Below are 13,902 nucleotides of genomic sequence, written 5' to 3' on the forward strand. Positions count from 1 at the left end.
GCTGTTGTTCAGTCGCTAAGTTACATCCATCTATTCGTGATTCTGTGGACTACAGCATGCCAGGCTTCTCTGTTCTTCACTGTCTCCCAGAGTTTCTACAGATTCATATCCAGTGAATTAGTGATGCTATCTAATAACCATCTCATCCTCTGCCTCCTCCTTCTCCTTTTGCTTTTAATCTTTCCCAGCAGCAGGGTCTTTTCCAATGAGTCAGTTCTTTGCATCAGGTGGCCAAAGTATTGGGGCTTCAGCATGAGTTCTTCCAGTGAATATTCAAGATCGATTTCCTTTAGCATTGACTGTATGCAGGTTTCTCAGGAGACGGGTAAGGTGGTCTGGTATTCCCATATCTTTAAGAATTTTCCACAGTCTGTTGTGATCCACACAGTCAAAGTCATAGTCAATGAATCCAAAGTAGACATTTTTCTGGGATTCCCTTGCTTTCTCTGTGATCCAACAGATGTTGGCAGTTTGATCTCTGGTCCCTCTGCCCTTTCTAAATCCAGCTTGAACATCTGGAAGTTCTCAGTTCACTTACTGGTTTCCCACTGGTCAAACTCAATTGGAAGCTAGAGGTTAAGCAGTCCTTTGTTTGTGTAATTCTTATAGATCAGCTTCCTGTGGCACAGAGAAGGGTGGGGAAGGACAGTTCTGAACTGGCAAATGATAAGCAGATTGCAGAGCCTAGCCCTTCACCCCTCTTGGTCAGTTCTTATTCTTCAAATAGGTAAAAAGTCTGTGTTCCTTAACACAAGTAATACACATTTCATTTAGTTCCCATATTATCACAGAGTGATGCTAATTTAGTCACACTTCCATCTGAGATCTAAAATATTAGTATTACTAGCGTTCTTTATATAAGACAAGAGGGTGAGGGGAAGGGAAAAGAAATAATTATAGTCCCTACCTTTGTGGCAGGAGTCAACACCTAGATTGGTAATTATGATTGCCTTTTATTTTTTTTTAATCATCCATGCCATGCTTCACTCAACTTCTATTAGGACCTCATCTGAATGCAGTTTTTTAAGGAAAGAAGTGTACTCAATGACTATCATTCATCAGACTGCCCTGATTTTCCACTGCCCTCTACTACTGGGCCATGGAATATTAAGAGACACTCTAGTCATTCTGTTAGGTTCCAGACACAATCGTCTTTGTCCGTACTCTGTAGCAGAGGTACAGTTGCTCCTTGAAACTACAATCAGTTACCCCAACCCACACAGTGACTCATTTCTCTGTTGTTTCATCAGCATTAAAAACCCAATATGGTCATGGGGTAGTCTCAGTTTTCAGCTCATCAGAACTATGACTGTGTTTCCTTATGAAAGCATTCCTCCCCTTGGGCACTGGACCTCCAAATTCACTATTTATGGGGATTAAGCCCCCCCAAAAAAATCAAGTGAATTACAGGTGGTAATAGTGAGAGGGGCCACTTCCGCTTCTTCCTTTGCCTCGATGCATTCTGACTATGGAGAAAGCACCATATACTGGCTTTTTAGTTTAAGGCAAGAATCTCATCCTACAGGACAACTCCTCAATTGTCCAAGGTACTCTATTTCAGCTGGCACCCAAAATTAATTTTTATCAGGCTCTTTACCATTCTATTAAGCCAGGTACTACCAGGTGGTAGGGTAAATCCAATGCATTTCACAAGAACAGGCTTACTTCCTTTACCGTAAAATGTACTCCCTGGTCAAAATGATGTTGCATGGGACACCATGGCCATGAATAAAGCATGCATTCTGTTATTCTGCAAATGGTAATGCCATCAGAAACTTACAGGTAGAGAAGACAAATTCCTTGTGAAATATGCATCTTCCTTATAAGGAGAAAGTGCTGTACTCTACATCATGGGAGTAGTGGAGCAGAATTAATCTGAACTAGGTAGTCAGCTTGCCTCTGGGTAAATGGTACCACAGAGGATCAGCATCAATGTTTGGTCTGAGAAGACCAGACATTCAGCACAGCAGTAACCAGATAAGGGAAAAACTATCACAGCCTCAATTCTCAGTCATAGCCTCAATTGTGCTATGATCACATGGTATGTAGATCTAATTAGGTAGGTTCCAAGGTGGCTGAGAAAAGAGGCTGACATCTAGACAAAGACCTGTCTTGTCCACCTGATTATTGAGGGTCTTTTCCTAAGTGGTTGCCAGGTACACTGGCAACCAGGTACACATCTACCTGACATGAGTAACTTCATATCCTGTACCACTTTGAGAAGAGCATCTGTATCTCTTTTCTCCAGAAATCTTTCTTGACAATAGGCCAGTTTGTTGCTATCCATGAGTAACATGCCAATGTGTTTGCTCCTGTCTGTGAGTAAATGTATATTTGCACCTTAGATCATCTCTCCTTGAATGCCAAGTGGCTAACAGATGCACCACCCTAAATTCTACCCACTGGGAGAATTTCCCTCCACCACTGCACCCCACCCTCAGTGAGAGAGTAGTCTAGTGGCTGTTTTGCCCTGGCATATGGAGGATAAACCTGTAACCAGGCTCATGCTTGTCCTTCTTCCTTTCACCAGCCAGAGGGAACCCATCAGGAAGGCACAGGTGTGGACAGAGGGCAAGGGAGCCAAGTGAGAGGGACAGGCACCCCGGGGGTCTGAGCCACTCGATCATGCCGTTTACTTCTGTCTCCTGGATCGGCTCAGACCTGGTCCCTCTATTCAACTTTCACTTTATAATAGACTGTGCTGTGCATGTCCAATGTTATGGTTCAATGGATCGCTACTGCTGCTGCTAAGTCGCTTCAGTCGTGTCCGACTCTGTGTGACCCCATAGACGGCAGCCCACCAGGCTCCCCCATCCCTGGGATTCTCCAGGCAAGAACCCTGGAGTGGGTTGCCATTTCCTTCTCCAATGCATGAAAGTGAAAAGTAAGAGTGAAGTCGCTCAGTCGTGTCTGACCCTTAGCGACTCCATGGACTGCAGCCCACCAGGCTCCTCTGCCCATGGGAGTTTCCAGGCAAGAGCACTGGAGTTGGGATGCCATTGCCTTCGGATAATGCCAATTCACAACTGATGTCTGAGGTCACAGACTCATTTGATGCCCCACAGCCCTTCCCTCAGTGCCCATGAGGATGCAGTAGCAAAACAGAGGCTCTGTTTTAGGCAGAAAATAGCTGTTGGCAAAGATGACAAAAATTTACTCTAAAACCTTTTATTCCCCTACTGTGCTTTGTGAAAATAAAAGATAAATAAATATATATATGATATAAAATCTGTAAGTATATATTTATACTCATTTTATCTAATATTTCATAGTAAATTAATGACATCTTGATACTACACCTGCAAATATCTTAGTATGCATTTCTAAAATTAAAAATACTCTCCTGCTTAGCCAAAATATTTAAGTACTTGTTATGTACATTGTACTTAACAAAATTAAAGTCCCTATTTAAATTTATTTAATTGTGGGACATATCCCTTTCATTAAGTTACTACACTTGCAATATTTCTTAGCCTGATATTTTTAAAATGTCAATTGTAGAGAAAAAAGTGCAAAATCAGACAAAATTAAATTAGACTGCCTAAAATTGCATCAGTTTTAGAAAGGATGCTTTTGGACTGTGGTTCTGGAGAAGACTCTTGAGAGTCCCTTGGATAGCAAGCAGAGCAAACCAGTCAATCCTAAAGGAAATCAACCCTGAATATTCATTGGAAGGACTGATTTTGAAGCTGAAGCTCCAATACTCTGGCCACCTGCTGGGAAAAGCAGACTCATTGGAAAAGACCTTGATGCTGGCAAAGATTGAGGGCAGGTAGAGAAGGGGGCAATAGAAGATGAGATGGTTGGATGGCATCATTGGCTCAACGTACATGAGTTTGAGTATAATCAGGGAGATAGCAGACAGGGAAGCCTGGTGTGCTGCAGTCCCTGAGGTCACAAAGAGTCAGACACAGATGAGTGACTGAACAACAAAAAAAACTGCCTACATAACTAGCAAACCTTGAAATAATAGAAGGTAAATTTAGGACAGTGGTTAACTTTGAGGAAAGGGTTATGACTGTAATCAATTAGGTGCCAACAAGGAGCCTTAGGATGCTGGCAGTGTACTATTTCTTGACCTGAGTGATGGATGCATAAGGATTTCCATTATGAATATTCATTAAATTATAACTATATGCTTATTCATGTGCAAACAAAGGTGTGATATAACATATGAATAATATATATTAAAATTACTTTTGGAAAGCAAATTGATATACAACTGTTCAACAGTCTTATATTAAGTAAAAAGAAAAGAGCAGAGCTTTCACAGTAATCTTTTCATTTATAGTGACCAAATCTAAATATATATGGCTTTTGGAATCTGAACTGTTGAAGTTCATCCTGTCAAAAGACATTACCAAGGATCTATTTTTGAGGATAACATTACAATAATGACATCTTATTTTTATATAAGGCTGCTGGCTTGTATCATAACTTATGAACATCAATTCTAAATCTTGTCTTATCTGTTATTCTAAATAATTCCCATGCATTGTAATATTATTTTCACAGCTTGCTTTGAGAAATGTTCTAACAAACACTATTTGAAGATTTTACAAGAGGACTCAGGAGGGAATTTTTACAGTTATAAACTTTTATGTTTAAAAACTAAAAATGTCCTTTTATTGTCAAAGACACATTCAATTAATCTGCTGAAGAGAATGTCCTTCAGGTTTTACCAGGGAGTACAGTCAAGACTGGCTTAGCGGGTTGCAAATAATAGAGCATTCCAACATTCCAATTTCTCCAAATCTTTAGATTCATACCTCTCCAGTGTTTCAGGGAAATTTCAGTTTTTCATCTTTTTAAAATCTAGGGCGTTACTGAGATTATGCTTAGATTTGGTAGGCCTGCAGAGGGTAAGTCTCTCAGGGTTCCACTTCTTGAACCAGCACATTCAGATCCTAGCTCTTTGATGGTAAGCCCATAGCAATGCATTTGGCCATCTGAGCTGTATGTCTCATCTCCCCCACCCTTGTTCAAATCCCTTGTTCCAGCACCCTAGAATCCACTGCCACATGCTCCCCAGGCTCCTGTTCATATGGACTGCTGAGGTCTTAATGAATTTTTGGTCTACAGACCATCTCAACTCTAAGGAACCCTTCTATTGAATCCGTCCAGCCCTTCTATTTAAAAAGTGTAACTGCCCTGAATATAGTAAGAGGTCATAGGGACTGCAGCTGAAGAGCACTGACATCAGTTTGGGAGGCTACTGAAGCGTAGTCACTGAAAAGCTTTTATAGAAATCCCTCAGTAGTCAGAGGGAATTTAGGAGAAGTTCAAGACATTTGCATCTGGCCAGGGTCAGTCCAAAGGTCTTTATCCTACTTCTCAGGGTCCCACTTCTTCCCTAGTAGTGTCTTTATCTTAGTGTAAGAGGCTGACCAAGACTTCCATCTGCAACCCTATAATCTGTCCTGGGGTTGATGCATAGTCCTATCCATTGTCCTATTACAGGATGAACCCTGAAACTTTAGGAGACAAAGCATTCTTTCAAAGCTATCATTGAGAGCTTCCAGTTTTCCAAGTGTGTTCACTGGAAGCCCGTGGCCTTTAAGTTTCCCTGTGTATGCTCACCAGAACCATATTAAGAAGGCTGATGATTCCATCATCTTATAATCACTTCATTGCTATGATGACAACATTTAACTTTCCACTCTATTCCATTCTACAGTGAGGACCCAAGTAACTATGATTTCACTGCTTGCTATGGGTTACCCTGATCCTTGCTCCCCTAGTCCTCTATTCCAGGAGGTTATAATACTTGGACATATGAGAAATGTCATCCAGGAATGTGACTCTGAGGATCTGTTCATGAGCCATTTTAATTAAATCCTGTTTGAGTTCCTAAAAAACTGTGCCGTTTTAAGTCACTAAAAACAGTTATTTGTTACAACAGAAAAAAGACACAAACACATCAACTAACAATTGCTATTTCAGGACATCCACCTTCCTTTATTTTACTAACGGATAGAGTTTAGTTACCTCGTCGTTGTTCAGTCCCAAAGTTGTGTCCGACTCTTTGTGACCTTATGGACTGCAGCGTGCCAGGCTCCCCTGTCCTTCACTGTCTGCTGGAACTTGCTCAGATTTATGTCCATTAAGTAGGTGAGCTATCTAATCATCTCATGCTCTGCCTCCCTCTTCTACTTTTGCCTCTATCTTTCCCAATATCAGGGTCTTTTCTAACGAGTCAGTGCTTCCCATCAGGTGGCAAAAGTATTAGAGCTTCACCATCAGTCCAATGAATATCCAGGGTTGTTTTCTTTTACAGTTGATGGGTTTGATCTCCTTGTAGTCCAAGAGACTCTCAAGAGTCTTTTCCAGCAGCATAGTTCAAAACCATCAATTCTTCAGCACTCAGTCTTCTTTATGGTCCAACTCTCACTTGCATACATGACTACTGGAAAAACCATAGCTTTGCCTATACAAACCTTTCTCTGAAAACAGACAACTCTGTTTTTTAATACATTATCTCAGCTTATCATAGCTTTCCTTCCAAGGAGCAAGAGTCTTTTAATTTCATGGCTGCAGTCACTATCCACAGTGACTTTGGAGCCTAAGAAAAGAAAATATGTCACTGTTTCCACTTTTCCCCCTTTTATTTGCCATGGAGTGATGGGACAAGATGTCATGATCTTGGTTATTTGGATGTTGAGTTTTAAGGCAGCTTTTTCACTCTCCTCTTTCAGCCTCATCAAGAGGCTCTTTAGTTACTCTTCACTTTCTGCCATTAGAGTGATATCATCTACATATTTGTGGCTGTTGGTATTTCTCCCAGAAATCTTAATTCCAGCTTGTGATTCATCCAGCCTGGCATTTCATGTGATTTACTCTGAATGTAAGTAAAATAATTAGGGTAACAATAAACAGCTTTGTTGTGCTCCTTTCCCACTTTTGAACCAGTCTGTTGTTCCATGTCCAATTCTAACTGTTGTTTTTTGACCTGTACACAGGTCAAAAAGGAGGCAGGTAAGGTGGTCTGGTATTCCCATCTCTTTAAGAATTTTCCATAGTTTGTTGTGATCCACACAATCAAAGGCTTTAGATTAGTCAATGAGGAAGAAATAGATGTTTTTCTGGAACTCCCTGGGTTCTTCTGCCATTTTTTAAATCCAGCTTGTATATCTGGAAGTTCTCAGTTCATGTACTACTGAGGCCCAGCTTGAAGAATTTTTAGTGTAACTTTGCTAGCAGGTGAAATGAGCACAATTGTATGGTAGTTTGAACATTCTTTGGCATTGCTCTTCCTTGGGATGTAATGAAAATTGACCTTTTCCAGTCCTGTGGCCACTGCTGAGTTTTCCGAATGTGCTGACAATATTGAATGCCACATTTTAACAGCATCATCTTTTAGGATTTGAAACAGCTCAGCTTGAATTCCATCACCTCCACTAGCTTTGTTCACAGTAATGCATCTTAAGGCCCACTTGACCTCACACTCCAGGATGTCTAGCTCTACGTGAGTGACCACACCATTGTGGTTAGCTGAGTCATTAAGACCTGTCTTGTAGAATTCTGTGCATTCTCGCCACCTTTTTAAAAAATCTCTTCTGTTTCTGTTAGGTCTTTACCATTTCTGTCCTTTGTAGTGCCCATCCTTGCATGAAATATACCCCTGATATCTCCAATTTTCTTGAAGTGATCTCTAGTCTTTCCCATTCTATTGTTTTTGTCTATTTCTTTGCATTGTTCATTTAAGTAGTGCTTCTTATCTCTGGTTGCTCTTCTCTGGATCTCTGCATTCAGTTGAGTATATTTTCCCCTTTCTCCTTTTGCCTTTTACTTCTCTGCTTTCCTCAGCTATTTGTAAAGCCTCCTCAGACAACCACTTTTTGCTCTTGCATTTCTTTTTCTTTGAGATGGTTTTGCTTTCTCAGCATCAGTGGTTGGGACATAGACTTGGATTACTGTAATGTTGAATGATTTGCTTGGAAATGAACCAAAATTAGTCTGTGGTTTTTGAGATTGCAACCAAATACTGCATTTGCAACTTTCCTGCTGATTCTGAAGGCTACTCTATACTCCATCAGTTCAGTTCAGTTCAGTCGCTGAGTTGTGTCCGACTCTTTGCGACCCATGAATTGCAGCACGCCAGGCCTCCCTGTCCATCACAAACTCCCTGAGTTTACTCAAACTCAGGTGAATCGAGTCGGTGATACCATCCAGCCATCTCATCCTCTGTTGTCCCCTTCTCCTCCTGCCCCCAATCCCTCCCAGCATCAGAGTCTTTTCCAATGAGTCAACTCTTCACATGAAGTGGCCAAAGTACTGGAGTTTCAGCTTTAGCATCAGTCCTTCCAATGAACACCCAGAACTGATCTCCTTTAGGGTGGACTGGTTGGATCTCCTTGCAGTCCAAGGGACTCTCAAGAGTCTTCTCCAACACCACACTTCAAAAGCATCAATTCTTCAGTGCTCAGCTTTCTTCACAGTCCAAATCTCATATCCATACATGACCACTGGAAAAACCATAGCCTTGACTAGATGGACCTTTGTTGGCAAAGTAATGTCTCTGCTTTTCAATATGCTATCTAGGTTGGTCATAACTTTCCTTCCAAGGAGTAAGCGTCTTTTAATTTCATGGCTGCAGTCACCATCTGCAGTGATTTTGGAGCCCAAAAAAATAAAGTTTGACACTGTTTACACTGTTTCCCCATCTATTTCCCATGAAGTGATGGGACCGGATGCCATGATCTTCATTTTCTGAATGTTGAGCTTTAAGCCAACTTTTTCACTCTCCTCTTTCACTTTCATCAAGAGGCTTTTTAGTTCCTCTTCACTTTCTGCCATAAGGGTGGTGTCATCTGCATATCTGAGGTTATTGATATTTCTCCCAGCAATCTTGATTCCAGCTTGTGATTCTTCCAGCCCAGTGTTTCTCATGATGTACTCTGCATATAAGTTAAATAAGCAGGGTGACAATATACAGCCTTGATGGACTCCTTTTCCTATTTGGAACCAGTCTGTTGTTCCATGTCCAGTTCTAACTGTTGCTTCCTGACCTGCATATAGGTTTCTCAAGAGGCAGGTGAGGTGGTCTGGTGCTCCCATCTCTTTCAGAATTTTCCACAGTTTATTGTGATCTACACAGTCAAAGGCTGTGGCATAGTCAATAAAGCAGAAATAGATGTTTTTCTGGAACTCTCTTGCTTTTTCCATGATTCAGCAGATGTTGGCAATTTGATCTCTGGTTCCTCTGCCTGTTCGAAAACCATAGGACAATATAAATTTTTTCCTTTTCCTTTTTATTTGGCAGAGATATAATACAGAAAATTCAGAAGGACAACAAAAGAGTATTATCATCCACTTGTTTACATATTTTATTGAATGCTCCTTTAAAAAAATACACACACTACTTTTAATTATAACCCTGGAAGTTATTACTCTGGAGAATTAGTGCTATCATTTTTTGTTAATTTAAAAACTAGATAAAGTCTTGGCATGGTTTGGATACCTGCTTAAGATCATGTAGTTAATATGTGCCTGGATCAGAAGTCAGGACTTACCTGTAGCTCAGATGGTAAAGAATCTGCCTGCAATGCAGGAGACCTAGGTTCAATCCACATGTCAGAAAGATCCCCTGGAAAAGGAAACAGCAACCCAGTCCTGTATTCTTGCCTGGAGAATTTCATGGACAGAGGAGCCTGGTGGGCTACAGTCAAGGGGTTTCAGAGTCAGATAGGACTGAGCAACTAACACACACAACACAGGCCCAGAGGTCAATCAACTCCTAGAACTGCTGGAATTCCAAGTCCATGTTCATTTCATGATGCAGCATGGCTTCCATCACAACAACATTATACTCTAAGCATCTTACGTCAAGCTCGTCCTCCCTTTAGTGTAGCATGAAAGAGCTGTGTATGTAGTAATAAAAATCAATGCCTACTGAGTAAGATTTGAGAGGAGAGGGTGTCAGTGAGTGTAGTTTCCCATTTTTATTCCAGCATTTTGTTTCAACTGACCTCAGCTTGCCCCAACAAAGAGGAACTTTGAAGGTGCCAGAGGGTACAGTAAGCAAGTACAGAAACTAATGTCTCAATCACAGCCCTGGATCATATTAAATCAGGTTGCATTTAGTCCTGGGACTTTTGGCCCCGCTTAAAGAGCTTCAGAGCATCAGACGATAAATGAGAAAAATTGAAATGGTATTAACTCATTGATAGGGGCTCAGAATGTCACTTTATTTCTACGGACCATGAAATTTGGGATGTACACTCTAGAAAAACTGGTATACATATTTATCAAAAGTATATTCTCACCTATGGGCCCAGATGGACATCAAGTTGGTATCAACACGGACATCAACTGTGAAAATCTGTTTTACAACATTCTATTTTATTGGCTTCTCCCTTCTACAACATTTATAAGATAAAACTTTAGAGAACAAAATCTGTCCTGAATAATCATTGGAAGGACTGATGCTGAAGCTGAAGCTCCAATACTTTGGCCACCTAACTGGGAAGAATAGACATTGGAAAAGACCTTGATGCTGGGAAAGATTGAAGGTAGGAGGAGAAGGGGAAGACAGAGGATGAGATGGTTTCATCTAGGCTTCAATAGTACGTGAACCGAGAACTTCTAGATGTTCAAGCTGGATTTAGAAAAGGCAGAGGAACCAGAGATCAAATTGCCAGCATCCATTGGATCACAGAAAAAGAAAAGGAGTTCCACGAAAAACATCTACTTCTGCTTCATTGACTACGCTAAAGCCTTTGACAGTGTGGGTCACAACAAACTGTGGAAAATTCTTAACAAGATGGGAATACCAGACCACCTTACCTGCCTCCTGAGAAGATCTGTATGCAGGTCAAGAAACAAAAGTTAGAACCAGACATGGAACAACAGACTGGTATAAAATGAGGAAAGGAGTATGTCACGGCTGTAAACTGCCACCTTGCTTATTTAGCAGAGTACATGATGCAGGCTGGATGAAGCACAAGCTGGAATCAAGATTCCTGGGAGAAATATCAATACCATCAGATATGCAGATGACACCACCCTATGGCATTAATCAAGGAGGAACTGAACAGCCTCTTGATGAAGGTGAAGGAGGAGAGTGAAAAAGCTGGCTTAAAACTTGATATTCAAAAAATGAAGATCATGGCATTGGGTCCTACCACTTCATGTGGTAGGTGGGGAAACAATGGAAACAGTGAAAGACTTTATTTTCTTGGGCTCCAAAATCACCACAGATGGTGATTGCAGCCATGAAACTAAAAGACATTTACTCCTTGGAAGGAAAGTTATGACCAACCTAGATAGCATATTCAAAAGCAGAGACATTACTTTGCCAACAAAGGTCCATCTAGTCAAGGCTATGGTTTTTCCAGTGGTCATGTATGGATGTGAGAGTTGGACTGTGAAGAAGTTGAGTGCTGAAGAATTGATGCTTTTGAACTGTGGTGTTGGAGAAGACTCTTGAGAGTCCCTTGGACTGCAAGGAGATCCAACCAGTCCATCCTAAAGGAGATCAGTTCTGGGTATTCATTGGAAGGACTGATGTTGAAGCTGAAACTCCAATACTTTGGCCTCCTGATGGGAAGAGCTGACTCATTTGAAAAGACCCTGATGCTGGGAAAGATTGAGGGCAGGAGGAGAAGGGGACAACAGAAGATGAGATGGTTGGATGGCATCACCAACTCAATGGACATGGGTTTGGGTAGACTCTGGGAGTTTGTGATGGACAGGGAGGCCTGGCATGCTGTGGTTCATGGAGTTGCAAAGAGTCGGACATGACTGACCGACTGAACTGAACTCCTTGGAAGAAAAGCTATGATTAATCTAGATAGCATATTAAAAAGCAGAGACATTACTTTGCTTACAAAGGTCTGTCTAATCAAAGCTGTGGTTTTTCCAGTAGTCATGTATGGATGTGAGAGTTGGACCATAAAGAAAGCTGAGCACTGAAGAACTGATGCTTTTGAACTATGGTGTCGGAAAAGACTCTTCAGAGTCCCTTGGGCTGCAAGAAGATCAAACCAGTCCATCTTAAAGGAAATCAGTCCTGAATATTCACTGGAAAGACTGATGCTAAAGCTGAAGCTCCATTATTTTGGCCACTTGATGTGAAGAGCTGACTCACTGGAAAAGACCCTGATGTTGGGAAAGATTGAGGGCAGGAGGAGAAGGGGACGACAGAGGATGAGATGGTTGGATGGCATCACTGACTCAATGGACATGGGTTTGTGCTAGCTCTGGGAGTTGGTGATGGACAGGAAAGGAAGCCTGTCGTGCTGCAGTCTGTGGGGTCACAAAGAGTCGGACACAACTGAGCAACTGAACTGATAATGCCACACACTGTAGGATTTTGTCACTCAGATTCTGGGAAAGTTTGTCTCCAGGAAAGTTTGTCTCTGTATCACATTCCATTCATTTTTCCAGTAGAGTATTCTATATTTTGCTTGGTAACTGGCCTTACACAAGTAAGAAAACTGAGTTTACAATCATGTTTTATCCTTTGAAATTAAATGGTTCTGCTCTTATAAATAACCAGGATTTCACCTCTATCAACAGGAATCTTCAAGTGATTGAATGGTCATCTGCACAGAGTGTTGTCAGAGTGATTTCTGCAAGATGTTGTTATTTTCTCTTCATGCCATTAACCCAAACAGCAGGACCCAGACTACCAACCTTAAGTTGCTAAAGTGGCATCAAACAAGGAAGCTGGTTAAGATGCAACCACTCATAATTTGAACTAGAATCTATGAATCAGGATTAGGACAAAGAATAAATGTCCTTTTGTCAGTAAATACTTTTTTTTTTTTTTTCAATAGCAAAAAGAGCAAGAGGGACACTTGGTGGTCAGTACAAGGCATCGCAAAGGACCGTGCCATAAGAAATATTCTCAGGGAACTTGGCCTGGAGTTTTGAAGGCAGGAGAGAACTCTGCTGTTCATAGTGAAACAAGACTCGTGTACAAAATAGCATCACTCTTGCTCTGGTTAGATGCCAACTATCAGAAGTGACAGCACACTGCTGCTATTGTGAATAAACGGAAGTCAGTGTGTCCAAAGAACATTCCAGGGGGAAAAAAAAATTTAGACAACTGTTAAAAGTCTGGGCAAAACCCCATGTGATAAATAACAACTGTAAATAAAGAATTATCTGCCACTGCACATAACTTGGTCACTCATTCTTACACTCTTAACTTATCATTCTTCCTGGGCTTAAATCGAAACCCCATTTATTAATATTTCTTAGCATAACCGAGTTATTTCCAATCACTGTAACTATCTTATCTTTTGTCAGTTAAAACCCAGACCAAAGAAAGAGCCTATTTTAAAGTGTCTATTAAATACATACATGTGGAAGTGAATGAACAAGGCCAAACAAATGGGAACCAGAATGGTTTAAGGAAATATGACAACGACTGATGGAGAACAGAAGTAGACAACTTCTAAAACACAGCTTTCCAGGAGCAACAGACAACAAGAATTTCCAAGGGATACCACAAAGGGCTGCATTCCGTCTTTATCCTCTGGGAACAGAGATGGAAAATGTGTTTTAGAGAACGTGTTGGCATTTACGCCTCAGGTGACCACGCGGCATGTAGTCTCTGGCAGTGGTTTTCAACTTGGCTACACATTAGATCCACCAGAACAGATTTTAAAATCGTTTCATCCAGGCTACAAGGCACATCACTTAATCAGAATTTCTGAGGCTGGGATCTAAAGGTGAGAATTGTTTAAAGGTCCCCAGTCGACTCAGTTGTGCAGCCATGATTGAGAACCACCGCATAAAGGGAGAATAACAAAGGTATTCTCAAACATTTTGGTTTCAAGATTTTCCCATATTTAAAAAAAAAAAATTGACCCCGCAGTGTGGCTTGCAGGAGCTCAGGTTCCCCGACGACAGATCAAACCCCAGACCCACAGCAGTGAAAGCACTGCCCACTGA

Source organism: Bos grunniens, chromosome 10, assembly GCF_055505025.1.
Source record: "Bos grunniens cultivar Pamir isolate PY7600 chromosome 10, Bosgru_T2T1.0, whole genome shotgun sequence".
Taxonomy (NCBI): domain Eukaryota; kingdom Metazoa; phylum Chordata; class Mammalia; order Artiodactyla; family Bovidae; genus Bos; species Bos grunniens.